Source organism: Schistocerca gregaria, chromosome X (assembly GCF_023897955.1).
Source record: "Schistocerca gregaria isolate iqSchGreg1 chromosome X, iqSchGreg1.2, whole genome shotgun sequence".
Classification (NCBI taxonomy): Eukaryota; Metazoa; Arthropoda; class Insecta; order Orthoptera; family Acrididae; genus Schistocerca; species Schistocerca gregaria.
The window spans coordinates 31,133,503-31,146,474 of NC_064931.1; the positions used below are offsets into that span (position 1 = coordinate 31,133,503).

Consider the following 12,972-nt stretch of genomic DNA (forward strand, 5'->3'; position numbering starts at 1 on the left):
AGCCTGTTACATGGAATCTTCTTATTGCAGACATGAATGGGTATTTACAAAAGCCTGTTACATGGAATCATCTTTTTCTATTAAGAATAAGAAATGTGCCATTATTCCACTAGCTGCTTATTCATCTTAACTACTGGCAGATTAAGAGTGCACCATAAACTTTTAGAAACCAATGTTTGAAGAAGATTGGAACATACAGAATGAATGGCCCAAGTGAATCCAAACTTGAGAGATGGATGGAACTATGCACCAATAATAAGTAATTTAGATTGCAGAGAGATGACATTTATAAATGTGGGCCCCACCTGTTCTCTCTCTTTTGTGGCCAGAAAGACCATTGCTATACCAGGCTTTGTCTGCAAAGAACTGCTAAACAAAGTGAAAGAATGAAAGCAAGGTTCAGTATGGTCCATTGAAATCAAAAGGCACAGTATGTGCATTTGACCCTGAAATTTGACCAAAACATAGGATGATGGTTTGCTTTTTTATATGCCTGTAATGAACCATCCTCTGAAGTATTGCAACTACCATAGATGTGTCTTTGTTGGCGGTGCGACATCATCTTCTATAGATTAGACGGGTGGCATGCTTCCCAGTGCAAGTGATTCCATTGTTCAGAAACTACAGGTGCTTCATTTGGTGAATGAACATCTTTTATGTCATGCTTAGGTGGCAAAATGTGTTTTGGACAAGCCCTTCTTTAACCTGTGGTAGTGACGACAGTCTGTTGTTGTAATGGTGACTACAGTCTTGTAGCCTGCATTGTTGAGTGGCATAGCAGATGAAAACAGTGTTATCGCTTGGTGTTGAGATTGGATATAACATATGATTTTGAGTCTTACATATTGAGAGCAATCTGTATAAAAACCACAGCAATATGCAGGTTTTATAATTCAAAATAGTGTGCCCCTTTCAGCAAATTCCATATGCATTTCTGCAGAGCAATGCCCTTCCACATGTAGCAGGTAATTTGCAGGCACACATCGTGCACCATTGCTGTTGTGGTATGCATATTCACTTGTTATACCAACCAACAAACATGGATGAGATATGATTTATTGGTAACATGTTCGTCACAGTCCCCCAGCAGCCACTGTTGATGGTTTGAGGGCTCGCATACAAACCATACGCGAGTGTCTTAAGATTGTCAATGTCTTCTATATTTGGTGTGACCTCTAGAGGCTCTGTGATTACTTCACACCACACTGGGCCCTCAACATTGGAGATCATATATCGTTGTGTAATTCTAATAATTTGTGCACTGTCATGCACCTAATTTGTGCCATGAATTGGTGTCATAATTTCCACAAAAATTAGTGCATTTTAATATAATAATCAATTTTTCTGAGCCTACCAATGTGTACCACTTTTGCACACATTAAATGTAAGTTGTCTGAACTTACTATTGGGAAAGTAACTTACCATTGACTGTTTATTTCTTATGTCACAGTGTGTGTTTTAAGCAGAAACAGGGGACTAGGCCAGTGTTCACATTGATAAGAAAGAGGGAAGATCTAAAAGTCAAAGAATGTACTGTGCCAGACCTCCAATGCAGATGTTAGCTTACTTCTTTACCTGTACAGCTTGTCACTTGCATATTGTATAATATTAAAAAAGTTATGTGACATACATGAGAGGTTTCTAATAAGTCTTTGGCGATTCCCATTTAATTTTCTTTCAGGAGATATTTTTTCCCTTTTTTTTCAATTTACATGGATTTAACATGTTTCATACTCATCAAGTGCTACCAATTTTATTTCCAGTTTTATTTATTGCTTCCTTTGTTGTTGGTTGCGATAGCTGCTGATCTTTCTGTTTGTATTCTTCACTGTCTGAACATTTGTAATGATTTAAGCTCTTAAAGTTGTTGAATGTTTTAGCAAATACAAAATTCAAAAAGATAGTGTTCTAACATTTACGAGGGCGTGGTTTGAAAAGTTCTCGGAATCACCACGAGAGGTCAGCGCTAGCATGGCAAGTTGTTCTCGTGACATTCATTGGACTGTTGCCTGTAAACACATGCCACATCAGTGCTCTTGGAAGAGAGCGGTGGCAGTGATGTGGCTCTGTTGTTATTCCCATGTAGCGATTTGCGAAGATGGCAAAAATTGAGATTTGAGCAGTGATTAAGTACTTCATAAAGAAAGGTATGATAGCAAGGAACATTCATGCCGATTTCCATAATACACTGGGAGACTCTGCTCCTTCATATGCAACTGTTGCCAAGTGGACAAGTGAATTTAAATTTGGTCGGGAGAGCTTAGATGATGATCCACGCATGGTCAGCCCAGATGTCTCTACTCCAGAAATCATTGCAAATGATGGACAAACTGGCCATGGAGGATTGCTGATTGAAAGTGCGTGAAATTGCTCATGCTTGCTAGTTGCCATCTGAGAGGGTATATCGTATTTTAACTGAAGAATTAGAAATGAAAAAATTATCTGCTGCAACTCTTGACGCTGGATTAAAAAATGCATGCGATCGCCAGGCAAAATTACACGAACTGAAGAATGAAGTGTTGCCACCCCCACCTTATTCACCTGATATGGCTCCGTCAGACTTCCATCTCTTCCCAAACCTGAAAATTTTTCTTGGTGGTGAAGATTCACTTCAAAGAATTGATAGCTGGAGTTGACAACTATTTTGCAGGCCTGGAGGAAACACGTTTTTTAGATTGGATCAAGACACTGGAACATCGTTGGACCAAGTGCATTAATCTACAAGGAGACTACATTGAAAAACAAAAAAAAAGTTTCAGTGATGTAAGTACTTTTTTTCTATTTTGTTGCGAGAACTTTTCAAACCATCCTCATACCTGCATACCATGCAGAGATTACACTGTTGGCGCCTGAGGTGAAAGCTCCCCATATATGCCAAGGAGTATGTACCTTTTGTGGGGGGGCACAGGGACTCCAAGCAATGGATTACTGGCCAGCTAGCCATCACTAAGGCTGAGTAGCACCCATGGGGGGGGGGGGGGGGGAGGCCCCATTTGGAGGGGGTGGGAACATTGCATATGAAATGCAAATGAAGCAGATGAAGTTATCTCCCGCTGGTGGCTATACTGCCCCAACAGTCTCTGTGAAAGGAAAGACCTCTTTTAATGAAGAGAGATCTGGTTGTAAAAAGTTACCTTCCCTGCCTACACCATGGGAGGAATGTAGGGTTCAGCGGCAAGCAGAGAAATGCCCCCCCCCTCCCCCAATACCCCAATATTTGGTCTGATGAGTATTTACTCTTGGACACACAGCCCCTAGCTAGCCGGAGTGGCCGAGCGGTTCTAGGTGCTTCAGTCGGAAACCGCGCAACCGCTACAGTCGCAGGTTCGAATCCTGCCTTAGGCATGCATGTGTGATGATGATGTCCTAAGGTTAGTTAGGTTTAAGTAGTTCTACGTTCTAGAGGACTGAAGACCTCAGTTGTTAAGTAGTGCTCAGAGCCATTTGTACCACATAGCCCTTATTCTTTATGGGGAACATAGAAGACAAGTTTGGGGAAGTGGAAGCCATCTCTAAAAGGAAAAGTGAGTCAATTTTGATAAAAACAGCATCCCCTTCCCACTTGGGCACTGCTCGTCTATAATAAGCTGGGGGCATATTGGTGTCTGTCGCTCCCCATAATAGTCTAAATATGGTTCAGGGCCTCATTTCCCACAGACACCTGCTTCAGCAATCTGATGATGAGCTATGTGCCAACTTGGAGTGACAGGGTGTGCAGTTTGTCCACTGTGTTCACAGAGGACCAAGGGTCAGTAGGGTTCCTACTGTTGCCTTCATCCTGGCCTTCGAAGGTGATTCATTGCCTGAAAAGGTCAAGCTGATGATATACTGATGCGATATGAACTGTATGTTCCCAAGCCCCCTTGTCTCCCCCCCCTCCCCCCCCCCTCCCCCACCACCACCACCTCCATGTGGTGCTTCAAGTGCTTGAAATTTGTGCATGTATTTGCATTGCAACGCTAGCCCCATCTGTAGAGGTTGTGTATGACCATTGCATGTGAATGCTCCTTGTGCGCCTCCCTCCATCCGTGTCAGCTATGGAAAGCACCATTCTCCCTGCTTACCAGATTGTACTGTTTTACATAGAGAGAAGAAAATTCAAGAATATAAGACTCTGGACAAACTAAATTATCAAGACACCTGGAGGAAGTATGAGCAGTTGCACCCAGTGTGTATAACAGTGTCATATGTTACAGCTATGTCGCTGTCGCCACCTTTGGCAATGATACTCCTGCCTGTTACAACTTCTATAGTGGCCGCCTCAGAGTCGGTCAACCATGCCTGCCCACCTGATGGTTGGGGGCTCATCTCTTGCTGGTTCCCTCACACCACCTCCAAGCCCATGTTCTATGTACTTCATATCGAAGAGATCTTCGGATAAATTGAGGCTCTTAGTAAAATGCGTTCAGGGTCCATTCTCATAAAGACCACCTCCGCTACACAGTTGGTGGCACTCCAGGCATGCGACAGACTAGGGGACATCCCAGTGTCCATTGTCCCACATCTGGTGCTCAGTAGGACGTAGGGGATTATTTTCCATCGAGACCTCCTGCTGTAATCTGATGAGCAGCCAAGGCCTACCTGAAGCGCCATGGCGTGCGTTTCGTCCGGCTAATCCAGCGCAGCTTCAAAGATCGTTGCGTCGACACTGGGGCCTTTATCCTCGCCTTCTAGGGGGGTGTTCTCACGAAGAAGGTAAAGGTGATGTGCTACCGGTGCGACGTGCAACCTTACATCCCACCTCCTATGCAATGCTTCGGGCACATGTCGTCACAGTGTGAAGCTGAGCCCCTTTGTGGCGATTGTGGACGTCCTATTCGTGAGGTACATACATGCACCCGACCACCTCGGTGCGTCAATTGTCCTGACCTCCCCTCGCCTAGATCTTTTGACTCCCCCGCATATCAGAAGGAGAAGAAGATACAAGAATTGAAAACCTTGGACTGTGTGTCTTATTCTGAGGCCAGGAAGAAATAAGAGCGCCTTCATCCTGTGATGTTGACAACGTCGTTTGCTTCGGTCGTGTCCACTCCTTCCGCAGTATCCTCACCCCTATTCTGTCCCCCCTCCACCTCCTCACCCCATCTGGGGTCTATGCCTCCACCTCCCAAATCCCTCCCTTCCAAATTCTCCTCCCTCGCGGCCCCTGCCCCCTCTGCCCCAGGGGCCACCCTTCCTCCTCCTCCTCCTCCTCCTCCTCCTCCTCCTCCTCCTCCTCCTGAGAAGCGATCCCCTTCTCAGGCGTCCATCGGGGAAACGTTACGGACCTCGGCTTCAGAGGTCCGGCATTCAAAAAAAGGCCCCCGAGCGTGAGGACTTTCTTCGGGTCCAGCCCACCATCCCTGTGACTCTTTGGTCTTCCAAGAAGCCCTCAAAGTAGTCGTCTCTATCCCCCTCTTCACCCCGGCGCATTTCGTCTGATGCTCCATCCGACAGTCACTGCTCCCGGCCGTCCTGAGTTTCGCCGGGATGCTCTGCTGCCAGGTGCTCAGCTGGCCTGTCATCGGCGGACGTTGCTGCCCCTCCTGTGCAACCCAGGAATTGGGCCACAGCTGGCGACGACTCGATGGAACAGGATCCGCCTCCCGACGGTTGTAGCGATGTTTCCTCGAAACCTGGCCCTCCACGGCCTTCGAGGTGACCGGCTCTTCGCCCGTTTTGTTCCCCCTTTCTCTGATTCGCAATGGCTCTGTTACATTGGAACATAAGAGGTATCCGATCTAATCGGGAGGAATTACAACTACTCCTCCACCTGCACTGTCTGCTCGTCATTGGTCTCCAGGAAACGAAGTACACCCAACTGACCGTATTGCTTTTACCCACTATACCTCCGAGCAATCTGACCTAACCCCTGTGGACGGTATTCCAGTTGATGATGGTCATGTTGCTCATTCGGGACGATGTCTATTACCATCCCATCCCATCGACCACCCCACTCCAAGCAATAGCTGTCCTTATTACTCTTTTTGCCTTTACTTTTTCTGTTTGTACTGTCTACACTCCATCGTCATCCGCAGTTAGTCGGGTTAACATGATGCACCTGATTGCTCAGCTTCCTCGGCCATTTTTATTGTTTGGCGACTTCAATGCCCATCATCCCCTTTGGGGTTCTCCTGCATCCTGTCATAGGGGCTCCCTCTTGGTGGATGTTTTCAACCATCTCAATCATGTCTGGCTCAATACTGGCGCTCCAACTTTCCTCTCGGACTCTACTTATACCTACTCCCACTTGGACCTCTCAATCTGTTCTACCACTCTTGCCCGTCGGTTCGAGTGGTATGTCCTTTCTGACAGCTATTTGAGTGACCATTTCACCTGTGTCGTTTGTCTCCTGCACCACATCCCATCCCCATGTCCCTCAAGCTGGAACATACCGAAAGCTGACTGGGGACCTTTCCGGACCAAGATTTTCTCAAGTGTGACAGTCAGGTCAACTACCTCACGGCTGTTATCATCAATGCTGCTGAACGTTCCATTCCTCTACTACCTCTTCTTCACATAGCGTTTCAGTCCCCTGGTGGAATGAGGCTTGCAGAGACGCTATTTGTGCTCGACGATGTGCTTTATGCACCTTTTGCCGCCGTCCTACGCTGGCGAATTGCATTGATTACAAACAACTCCGAGCGCAATGTCGTCGAGTCATCAGAGACAGCAAAAAAGCTTGTTGGGCCTCTTTCACAAGCTCGTTTAACAGTTTCACTCCCTCTTCTGTTGTCTGTGGTGACCTGCACTGGCTGTCGGGGATTAAGGCCCACTCCTCGATACCTAGCCTGACTTCAAATAATGAGGTACTTGTGGACCCTATGGATGTCTCCAACGCCTTCGGCCGATTTTTTTGTGGAGGTTTCAAGCTTTGCCCATTACCACCCTGCATTCCTTCCCAGAAAAAAGGCGCAAGAGGCTCGGCGACCTTCCTTCCACTCGCTGAATCTGGAAGATTATAATGCCTCCTTTACCATGCGGAAACTCAAACGTGCACTTGCACTGTCCCGGTCCTCTGCTCTGGGGCCAGATGCCATTCATGTTCAGATGCTGACACACCTTTCTCCGGCGGGCAAATGCTTTCTTCTTCGTACCTATAATCGCGTCTGGACCAAAGGTCAGGTCCCCATGCGTTGGCGTGAGGCCGTCGTCGTTCCCATACCCAAACCTGGGAAGGGTAGACACCTTCCTTCTAGTTACCGCCCCATTTCTCTTACAAGCTGTTTCTGTAAGGTGATGGAGTGCATGGTTAACACTCGGTTGGTTTGGATTCTTGAATCTCGGCTACTTACCAATGTTCAATGCGGCTTTCGTCGCCGCCGCTCTGCTGTTGACCACCTTGTGACCTTGTCGACGTTCATCATGAACAAATGGTAGCTATGTTCTTCGATTTGGAGAAGACTTAAGATACCTGTTGGAGAGGAGGTATCCTCCATACTAAGCACAGGTGGGGCCTACATGGGCACTTGCCCCTTTTTATTGATTCATTTTTAACAGATCAAATGTTTAGGGTACGTGTGGGTTCCGTATTGTCAGACACCATTCCTCCAGGAGAATGGAATGCCTCAGGGCTACGATTTGAGCATAGCCCTTTTTGCCATAGCGATCAGTCCAATTATGGATTGCATTCCACCGAACATCTCGGGCTCTCTTTTCGTCGATGACTTTGCGATCTACTGCAGTGCCCAGAGAACATGCCGCCTGGAGTGCTGCCTTCAGCATTGTCTTGACAGCCTATACTCATGGAGTGTGTCTATTGGCTTCCAGTTCTCTGAAGAGAAGACGCTTTTCATCAACTTTTGGCGATATAAAGCATTCCTTCCTCCATCCTTACATCTTGGTCCCGTTGTTCTCCCATTCGTGGAGACAACGAAGTTTCGAGGGCTCACACTGGACAGGAAACTTTGTTGGTCTTTGCATTGTACATGTTCCCTTAATGTCCTCCGTGTTCTTAGTGCTTCATCTTGGGGAGCGGATCGCACTGTCCTGCTTTGCTTATATCGGTCCATAGTCCGATCAAAGCTGGATTATGGGTGCCTCGTCTACTTGTCTGCTTGGCCATCCCTCGTACGCCGTCTCAACTCCATCCATCATCGGGGCTTAAGTCTTGTGACCGGAGCATTCTACACTAGTCCCCTCGAGATTCTATATGCTGAAGCTGCCGAATTACCATTGACCTACTGGCAAGACATACTCCAGATTCAGTGTATTGCTCACGGTTTGTCGGACTTCTTGTGCGACTCCCCAAAACTGACGACGGTATCAGCTGTGCCTTTGTCGTCAGGGACGTCACCTTTAAATACCGGCTCCTCGACCAGTGTTCCAGCTTTACGGCCGAGCTTTTTGCTCTCTCTCAGGCAGTTCAGTATGTCCGCCGCCACCACCATTCTCCGTATGTACTCTGCTCTGATCCATTTAGTGCTCTTCAGAGCCTTGGAGCTCCATGTCCGGTCCATCCCTTGGTGCAACGGATCCAACAATCCCTCCATTCTTTTGCTGATGATGGCCCTCCTGTTACCTTTATGTGGGTTCCAGGCCATGTAGGAGTGCCTGGGAATGAGGCTGCTGGTGCTGCAGCCAAGGCTGCAGTCCTCCTGCCTCGGCCAGCCTCCCTTTGTGTCCCATCATCTGACATTAGTGGGGATTTTTGTAAGAGGCTTGTGTCATTATGGTGGGATACTTGGTCGTCACTTCAAGAAAATAAGCTCCGGGCCATAAAACAGTTCCCAACAGCTTGGACAACCTCCTCCCATCCATCTTGGCGAGAGGAGGTCATTTTGGCCAGGTTGCGGATTGGACATTGTCGGTTTAGCCACCACTATCTGCTATCCGGTGACTCTGCCCCACAGTGCCCCTGTGGTCATGCATTGACAGTGCGCCATGTTTTATTGTCTTGTCCCTGTTTTAATCAATCTCGTGTTGTCCTGTCTCTGCCACCTACCTTACAGGTAATTTTAGCTGATGATGCTCGAGCAGCTGCTCGTGTTCTTCGTTTTATTACTTTGACGGACTTGTCCTAAGACATCTCTTTTAATTATTTTATCTGCGTCTTTGTAAGAACTTTCTGGTGTTCCCCCTCCTTGAGTTTTACCAGATTATATGTGCACTTATATTTGTGACTGGGGGCTAATGACCTTAGTAGTTGAGTGCCTCCCCCCCCCCCCCCCCCCCCACAAAAAGAAGAAAGAAAAAAAAATCCCGCCTGTTCCACTGCTGTGACTGAGGCGGAGATTCTGGTGGCCCTTAAGGCCTTGATTTGCACCACACAATGGAACCAGGAACCTCTGTACATTGAGGTCATAACCCCTCAAATAATGACAGCAGGTAACAGTAGGGTATAACCTGCCTCCTTGGTCCCTTCATGGCCTCACAGTACATTGACAACATTATTCTCCAGTGGAACTGTTGCGGTTTCTTCCGCCACATTGCTGAGCTATGGCATCTATTGAGCACTTCTCCTGCCTTGTGCATTTCCCTTCAGGAGACTTTGTTTCCAGCAGTGCAGACCCCAGCCCTTCTTGGATTCTGGGGATATTATAAGAATTGTGCTAACTATGGCAGTGTGTCGGGTAATGTTTGCACATATGTTCTGGACACTCTATATAGCTTGTGCCTCTGAGTACACCTTTGGAGGCTGTGGCTGTTGGGGTAGGGCATTTCAGGATATTACCATCTGCAATGTTTACCTCCCTCCCAATGGTGAAGTGTTTCAGAACATATTGTTTGCATTGGTTTCTCAGCTCCCCCTCACCTTTCCTAACCTTGCGTGATTTCAATGCCCATAACCCTTTATGGGGTGGAACAATTAACACTGGCCAAAAACTTACTGGCATAACGTGGCCTTTGCCTCTTGAATACTGGTGCTCACACACATGTCAGTGTGGTGCAAGGAACTTTCTTGGCCTTTAACCTTTCCATCTGCAGCCCTTGTCTTCTCCCATCCATCCACTGGAGAGTCGACAATGACCTGTACGGTAGTGATCACATCAAAATCTTCATGTCCACCCCCTGCGGGTTCGGGGATTAGAATAGGCCCAAGGTATTCCTGCCTGTCATAATAGGCGACTAAAAGGAGTCTCACATGTTTCAGCCTTTGTGATGATCCCCTGTATGGTTTAAACTCAATTTTTCAAAATTTTCACGAAGAGGAAGCCTTACATGTGCATAGTGTCCATCATGCCTTGAGATCTATAGCCCACTCTCTCATTGTTGCACTGCAGTCCAGCTCATTATCCATCTCTTGGGCAAACATGCCTTCCTGGGTGTGTTTTCCACCATGCACTACGCGGCGTCGCTTTTAGCGCCGACGATGATCATGGACTTATTTGTACCTGATATCCAGCATGGTACCCAGTATGTTGTGGTGTAACTGCCATGTACCCTGTTGATTGTAGCCCCCTGACAACACAGGAATCACTCTGCTGATGCCTGTGCCTTTCTCCCCACATATGCCAAGGAGTAGATGCCTGTCACCCTGGGGCATCAGGACTCCCAGCAGTGCCCATCCTGCCAGTTGGCCTTGTGACAGCAGAGCAGATGACGCACAATGAAGCATATCACATAGTCACTTGCTGGTGATCAAACACCAGCAGTCTCAGAGCGTTCCAAGTCTCAGTACAATGCAAGAAAGTATGACCCCTAATCATTCCCCTCCCTAGCCACACCATGGGAGGAACGCCATACTAAGGATGGCAGTGAACTTTATTCACCCCGGAACCTCATATGTATGAGAACTGATGGGGACTCCTTTGTTTCCATGAAGCCACAGTTTTTTTGTAGAGCATTTAGAGGATGAGTTTGAGGACTTGGAGGACTTGTCCAAAATGCGATCTGAGTCAGACTTGATAAAAACACCATCCTCTTGCCAGTCACAGACTTTACTCGCTTGTTACAAGTTGGGAGATGTTTCTGTTACCAACACGCCACAGAAGAGCTTAAATATGGTACAAGGTATTATCTTTCATAGGACCTTCTTTTTCAGTCTGACAATGAGCTGCACGCATGTTTAGAGCAGCGAGGTATTCATTTGGTGCAGCGCATCAATCGGGGTTCGAGGGATAATCAGGTGGCCAGCAGTGCCTTCATCTTGGCCTTTGAAGGTGACACCTTACCCTAGAAGATCAAGGTGATGGTCTACCTCTGTGATTTCAAGCCATATATCCCTCCCCCGACTCGGTGCTTTAAGGGCTGGAAGTTCGGCCATGTGTCTTCCTGCTGTACATCCAACATCACATGTCGAGATTGTAGACATCCATCACATCCCAATAATCCATGTGCCCCACTTCCCATCTCTGTCAACTGCAGAGAGCATCATTCACCTTGCTCGCCAGTCTGCTGGATTTTACAGGAAATGAGGAAAAGCATGGAATACGAGACTCTAGACCGATTGATCTACACTGAGGCTAAGAGAAAATATGAGTGCCTATATCCTGTGGCTCTGACCTCCTCATACACCCTAAGTGTTGCGTTTACTCGACCCAGTGCACCACTGTGGCATTCGCCTAGCAATGGCAGCTTTTAGGACAAGTCCGGTGCCCAGCGTTCTGGTGGAGGCCGGAGTCCCTCCATTGCAAGTTAGGTGTGCACAACTGCTGGCCAGTAATGTTGCACACATTTGTAGTTCTCCTGCTCATTCGAATTACCGTCTCCTTTTCCCGCCCATAGTGGTTCATCTCCCTCATCGACGGTCAATGGTCAGGGCTTAAAACTGCAGTTTGTGTGCGATCCCTTCTCTCCAAACTGGAGTCCTTGCCTTTACCACCTATACTTGCAGTTCATTCACAAACACCTCCATGGTGCACACCTAGGCCTCTGCTTTGCCTCGACCTTTCACTTGGCCCTAAGGACTCCTTTAACCCTGCAGCTCTCTGCTGTCACTTCCTCTCGATTCTTGACGTGTTTAGAGGCTCTGAAGTGGTTTACACAAATGGCTGATGGCCATGTAGGCTTTGCCTGCATTCACTGTGAGCATATTGAACATCTTTCCTCACCTGATGACTGCATTGTATTCACTACAGAGCTTGTGACCATTTCTCGTGCACTTCAGTATCTCCGTTCATGCTCTTGGGAGTCTTTTCTTTTATGTACTGACTCCTCGAGCAACCTGAACACTATTAACCAGTGCTACCCTCGTCATCCTTTGGTAGCACCTAACCAGGAGTCCATCTATGCTCTGGAACAGTCCAGTCGTGTTTATCTGGACCCCTGGTCATATCGGAATCCCAGGAAATGAACTTGCTGACAGAATGGCCAAATGGACTACGTGGAAACCACTTACGGAGATAGGCTTCTCTGAAACTGATGTGCGTTCACTATTACACCGCAAGGTTTGGCGGTTTTGGGAGACAGAATGGAATAACCTCAGTATGCACGAGGTGCGTGCCATTAAGGAAACTACGAATGTGTGGAAGACCTCAGGGTGTGCCTCTCACAGGGGCTCTGTGGATCTCTGTCAGCTACGCATTGGCCATACGTGGCTGGCGCATGGGTACCTCCTCCATCAAAAGGTCCCACCTTGGTGTCGCTGTGGCTCACAAATTATGGTCGTCCATCTCTTGCTGGACTGCCCTCTTTTTGCTGCTCTGCGGCGGACTTTTAACTTTCCCAGCACCCTACCTTCAGTGTTGGGCGACAATGCCTCAACAGCCTCTTTAGTTTTACATTTTATTTGTGAGGGTGAGTTTTATCATTTGCTCTAAGTTTTAGCACATGCCCTTTGTCTGTGTGTGTCCCCCACCCTAGTGCTTTCAGGGTGGAGGTTTTAATGTGTTGCAGAGTGGCTGGCTTTTCCTTTTTATCCTCATGGTCAGCCAGCCATGGTAACCTGTTTTCTTGTTTTAACCTCTTCTACCTGTTTCTTGCGTCTTCGTGTTTTTCTTGTCCCCTTTTGTCCATTCACATGTATGTTGCCCTTCAGTCATTGTTGTGGGTTTTCCTTTCATTATGTTTTGTGTTGTAAGTCACATTCTCTCATTCTCACCCTTGTGGCAT

At 47.4% G+C, this 12,972-nt stretch overlaps 1 protein-coding gene across 1 annotated transcript in view; it reads left to right on the plus strand.

The window, feature by feature from the left end:
* The window catches only part of LOC126298504 (ras-related protein Rab-4B), a 99,690-nt gene that overhangs the window by 73,375 nt on the left and 13,343 nt on the right, over nucleotides 1–12,972 (plus strand). The window lies entirely within an intron of this gene.